The 6,000-nt window shown below is 42.1% G+C and overlaps 1 non-coding gene across 1 annotated transcript; it reads left to right on the top strand.

Annotated features, from left to right (window-relative positions):
• Positions 1–5,880: 5,880 nt before the first annotated feature.
• On the top strand, positions 5,881–5,968 carry TRNAY-GUA (transfer RNA tyrosine (anticodon GUA)). The gene is given in 2 exon segments: positions 5,881–5,917; positions 5,933–5,968. It is a non-coding gene; the product is annotated as a tRNA-Tyr (tRNA).
• The last annotated feature ends 32 nt before the right edge of the window (positions 5,969–6,000 follow it).

Genomic DNA, 6,000 nt, shown 5'->3' with positions numbered 1-6,000 from the left:
AACAATGGAAGAAATTACAATAAAATCAATGAAACATAACAAAGATAAAAAGATGCCAAGCATGATGACATGAGGACCTTTTACCCCTGCATGAAAGGCCTAGGGCTAGGCCAACAGATTTTTTTAGCACTGGTGATGTTACTGTGTTTCCTCGAAAATACAACCTACCCTGAAAGTAAGTCCTAGCTTGATTTTTACACATGGGCCCAATATAAGCCCTACCCCCAAAATAAGCCCTAATTAAGACCCCACCCACTCCAGGGTGCACAGGTAAAAATTAAGCTAGGGTAGGGATGGGGGACTGGAGCTGCCCTACTACTTACCTTCAGACAATTGCAGCCAGGCCTTGCATACCCTGACACCTGCCTTGCTGGCCCATTTCTTCTGCAGCTGACAAGGCCAGCAAGGCTTCCCTGAAGGCCTCTGTCGCCGATAACAGCTCTGGATTGAGCCAGAGCTCTGTTATCGGTTGCAGAGGCCTTCAGGAAAGCCTTGCGTGCTGTAGAAGTTCCTGAAGGCCTCTGACAGCGAAAAGGAGGCCAGGGGGCGACATGCGCAAGTGAGGCGAGTCAGTGGACGACATCCCCCCTGAAAATAAGACCTGCTGCCTTTTTTGGTGGCAAAAAAAATACAAGACAGGGTCTTATTTTCAGGGAAACACGGGTACCTAATTTGGGTAATGAAATGTCTGCAAGAAAACAACCAAGCTCAGAGAGCACCAAGGACCTTCCTAGATTTTCAGGTCTTTGTAAATGTTATAAAATAGAATATTCTTGAGTTCTGGTCATTTGTGCTTTGAATAAGAAGTGTGGATTGATTTATTCTATGATATATTTACCTTGACTTTTCATGGTATTCTCAGGAATCTTCTCCAACATGAAAGTTCAAAGTACTTAAAAAAAAATTCCAGTGTTGGAGCATTCACAACTTCTGCAGGTAATTTGTTCCACTTTTTAATTGTTCTGTCGGGAAATTTCTCCTTAATTCTAAGTTGCTTCTCTCCTTGATTAGTTTCCACCCATTGCTTCTTGTTCTACCCTCAGGTGCTTTGGAGAATAGTTTGACTCCCTCTTCTTTGTGTCAACCCCCCTAGTCCTTCTTTTCATTAAACTAGACATATCCAGTTCCTGCAACCGTTCTTCATATGTTTTAGCCTCCAGTCCCCTAATCATCTTTGTTGCTCTTCTCTGCACTCTTTCTAGAGTCTCCGTATCTTTTTTACATCGTGGCGACCAAAACTGAATGCAATATTCCAAGTGTGACCTTACCAAGGCATTATAAAGTGGTATTAACACTTCATGTGATCTTGATTCTATCCCTCTGTTTATGCAGCCCAGAACTGTGTTGGCTTTTTGGGCAGCTGCTGCACACTGTTGGCTCATATTTAAATGGTTGTCCACTAGGACTCCAAGATCCCTCTCACAGTTACTACTATTGAGCAAGGTACCACATATATGGTACCTGTGCATTTTGTTTTTCTTCCCTAAATGCAGAACCTTGCTTTTTTCACCTTTGAATTTCATTTTTTTAGATAGCGCCCAATGTTCAAGTCCGTCAAGATCCTTCTGTATCTTGAGCCTATCTTCTGGAGTGTTGGCTATTCCTGCCAGCTTGGTGTCATCTGCAAATTTGATGAGTTCCCCATCTATCCCCTCGTCCAAGTCATTGATGAAGATGTTGAAGAGCACTGGGCCCAAAACAGAGCCCTGGGGTACTCCACTGCATACTTCCCTCCATGTAGATGCAGTTCCATTGAGGACTACACATTGAGTGTGGTTGGTCAGCCAGTTACGAATCCATCTGGTGGTGATGCTGTCTAACCCACATTTTTCTACTTTATCTAGTAGTAGGTTATGGTCTACTTTATCAAATGCTTTACTAAAGTCCAAGTAAATTATATCGACAGCATTCCTTTGGTCCAGTAATTTTGTCACTTTGTCAAAGAATGCAATAAGATTAGTCAGGCATGATCTGTTTTTGACAAATCCATGTTGGCTTTTGGTTATTACTTTGTTTGTTTCTAGGTGTTCGGTGATTCGTTGCTTGGTTGCTTGATTAACTTTTCCAGAATCTTCCCTGGTATTGAGGTCAGGCTGATAGGTCTGTAGTTTCCTGGAAACTTTTTCCTGTTTCCTCAAAATCCAAATTGCACTTACACACAGAAAATCACTGCTTGTACCATTCTGATTTTTGCAGTATAAACACATTGTGGCATTTGAATATTTTTCCCATAAAATATATGATTGCTATGTACCTAATCTGTGACATATTTCTTGACTTCTGGTTCCTTTTCTGTTGATAATCAAACTTATAGAAGAGAATATTTGTAGCTCAGAGTTGAACTGTGGGGTCCTTAGTGCTTTCTGAGCTTGGTGTTCTTACAGACATTCATTACCCAACTAGGTAACATCATCAGTGCTAGTAGAGAGTGGGGTTTGCTGTCATTTTACAACCTAGTGACTTGCCCTGTCACGTTGGCAACCAAACGTCTGCAAGCAAACAATCAAGTTCAGAGAGGAACAAAGACCCCAAAGCCAAACTGAAAAAGCAGAAAATACAGTATCCACCACGGATACACAGACACATAAATATTTAATAGTGGACTAGAAGAACTCCAAGGTCCCTTTCACCTTTGTTATTCTATTAATATTTTCATTGTCAAGTCTAAGAGAGATTGCTGTTCTTATCCTTTATTTGGTCTTCTTTATATTTAAAGAAAATGACTATCTTTATACTTGTTTCTTTTTCACTGAGCTACTTGATTCTCTCTAGTATTTGCAGATCATTTGCATTTTCAGCTATTGAGAGGAGTGTCATTAGTATAAAACAGGTTCCTCCAGTTTTAAAAGCACACTCATCTTCTAATTCATCCTTTGTCAATGTATATTTAGCATAAAGTTTGAATAAATAAGGAGAGAAGATGCTGCCTTGTCTCACATCCTTTGATGATGAGGAACTAGCCTGTTTTGCCAAGGACTCTGGCATTCTGACCTATGTATAGATTTCTCATAAGAACAATGAGATCTTCTAGGATTTCCATTTTCCTAAAGACATTCCAACTAACTGACACAATGAAAGGCCTTTGTTTAATCAGTGAAGCACATGTTGGCTTTTTTTTGTGTGCGTGCTATTCTTTGACTTTCTCAATTATCCAACATGCATCAGCAATAATGTCTCTTGTTCTTTGGCTTTATATAAAACCAGATTGAGCATATGTCTTTCCATTACAGCTCTAATCTGTGTTGAATTTTCACAAGCAATGTTTTGCTAGTATTTGAAATTAAGGCTATTGTATGATGTTTATATACTATGTTAAATCTTCTTTTTATGGAATTGCCACATAGGCTGATCTCTTCTAATCTGTCATTCTTTAGATTCCCTAGTTTGGTTTTTTCTGGTGTTTGCCATATTTCTGTAGATATTCCTAGAGCCTTCTGAGTTAGTAATGACCAGAATGTTGATCTAAATTTATCTTCTATATTAGGGGTTAGTGTAAATAGTGTAACCAAACTCTGGTCTGGAACTTTCCACTGAGACACAGAACTTCAAAGTGATTCCTGTTTCCCCTCCCCCCTCCCGATAATGATGAGTCATATGCTCAAGATCATATCATGAAAAATGATTGGCTGTTTTTTGTTTTCCTGCTTGGGCTTGATTTTTATCAGTTCATGATCTGTTGCACAATCAACTCTTAAGTCATGTCTTTGCTGTTATAACTAAGCTCTTTCATCTCCTCGTGGTAATAATATAATCAACTTGACTATATGCCATCTGGTGATATTCATATTAGTAATAAATTGGATTGGCAGAAAGTGGTAAGTCTCTGGTTTCATTTTGGTTACCTCGGCCATATAGTCCAATTACTTTCCTCCTAAACATTTCCAACTTTGATATTCCGGTACCAAAGCGTAAGCTGGAGAATTTACTTATATATTTTGTTGGCTTCAGATTGAACTTGATAAATTAATCAGCCTTTATAACGCCTACTGGGCAATATCCCTCCCTCCCCCAAAACTACATAATAAACTTGAAGCTACTTAATAGTTGTACAATCCTACCACGTAGTTAAATGAAAGAAGGGGAGGGAGAATAGGAGGGTCAGCTCCGTAGAGAGGGGTTGGCCCTTTGCAGCCCCGAGCAGACGACATTAAGGCAGGGGTGAAATTCATCAGGTTCTGAAAAACCAGCAGCGGAAATTTTGAGTAGTTCAGAGAACCGGCAAATACCACCTCTGGCTGGCCCCAGAGTGGGGTGGGAATGGAGATTTTGCAATATCCTTCCCCCCAGGAGTGGGGAGGGAATGGGGATTTTGCAATATCCTCCCCCCAGGAGTGGGGAGGGAATAGGGATTTTGCAATATCCTCCCCCCAGGAGTGGGAAGGGAATGGGGATTTTGCAATATCCTCCCCCCAGGAGTGGGGAGGGACTGGAGATTTTGCAGTATCCTTCCCCTGGAATGGGGAGGGAATGGGGATTTTGCAATATCCTTCTCTCAGGAGTGGGGAGGGAATAGGGATTTTGCAATATCCTCCCCCCAGGAGTGGGAAGGGAATGGGGATTTTGCAATATCCTTCCCCCAGGAGTGGGGAGGCACTGGAGATTTTGCAGTATCCTTCCCCTGGAGTGGGGAGGCACTGGAGATTTTGTAGTATCCTTCTCCTGGAGTGAGGAGGGAATGGAGATTTTGCAGTATCCTTCCCCAGGAGTGTGGAGGGAATGGAGATTTTGCAGTATCCTTCCCCTGCCATGCCCACCAAGCCACACCACGCCCACAGAACCGGTATTTTTAAAAAATCTGAATTTCACCGCTGCTTTAGGGGGGTCATCGGACGAAATACCCCCGAATTTAAGGCAGTGCGTGTGGATTCGGCAAAAAAAGGGAGCAGACAGCCCTGCTCTTTATGTTAGTTCAGGGCTAGGGTTGAAAAACATCGCTGAAACTGATATGCGCTTCCAAGCAAGCGTGATATACGCCAGGAAAGCCTAAAGGAAAAAATTGGAAGGGGCCCCAAATCTTCAGAGGCCCTCGAGCACCTTAAAGCCAGGTGACGGGCAGCGCCCCCGGGGAACTCGCGCATACTTGCACTCGAGCACGTGGGAGGCGCGGAGGCTTCCTGCTTTGTTGACGCCACGCCCTCTGCTGGAGGAAAGCTGGAATGGCAACCAGTTAAGTGGCTAGATAAGCGGAGTTGCAGTTTGGCTGTTCGGCTATTAACAGATTTAACAGAGTTGGAAGGGATCTTATGGGTCATCTAGTCCAACCCCCCACCCCCTCAAGCAGGAGACCCTACCATTAAAAGTTTTAATTAAAATATTAAAGTTGTTTCCAGGGAATCTGGATTTACCATTCCCTTGGATCTCTCCAATTAATACTTGCTTCGTTTAACCCACAGGCACAGGCATATAGATCTGTTTCTTGCTGCCACTTAATATGGTCTTGGGCACATTTTTAAACCTTTTCCTGCAGGGGGTTCAGTTGGGTCGTCCTTTCCCGACTTGTGGTTCCCAAAATGTTGCTCGCCCGCAGCTCAAACCATCTGCCAGTGACAGCCACGGCTCATTGTCTCCCGAATCCTGTATTTATTCATTGCATTTTTTAAAAAAAAAACCTCTCGCAAATGAATCGGAGTGAAATTCTGTGCATAACCGAAAACGCCTGTTTTATATTTTCTCTGATGCTTTGCATCAGGATTGCCAGTCATGCTTGGACTGTGAGTTGGCTTTAGAATTAGAAAATATATACTCTATTATCACTGTAGGAATATGCTTGGATAAAAAGAAATAAGAGAAATGAATATATATATATATATATGTATCTATCTCTATGCACTTCCTACTAAATGAAATATATAGGAAACGACCCGAAGCAGCTGCCATGTTCCTTCGATAGCTCAGCTGGTAGAGCGGAGGACTGTAGAGGCTTCCTAGAGTCATCCTTAGGTCGCTGGTTCGATTCCGGCTCGAAGGAGATTTTTTTTTTTTTAAGTCTTATTTTAATTC

This window comes from Pantherophis guttatus, chromosome 2 (assembly GCF_059756535.1).
Source record: "Pantherophis guttatus breed Tessera chromosome 2, ASM5975653v1, whole genome shotgun sequence".
Classification (NCBI taxonomy): domain Eukaryota; kingdom Metazoa; phylum Chordata; class Lepidosauria; order Squamata; family Colubridae; genus Pantherophis; species Pantherophis guttatus.
The sequence above is the reverse complement of the archived record's forward strand: the minus strand, read 5'-3'. Positions and strand labels throughout refer to the sequence as shown.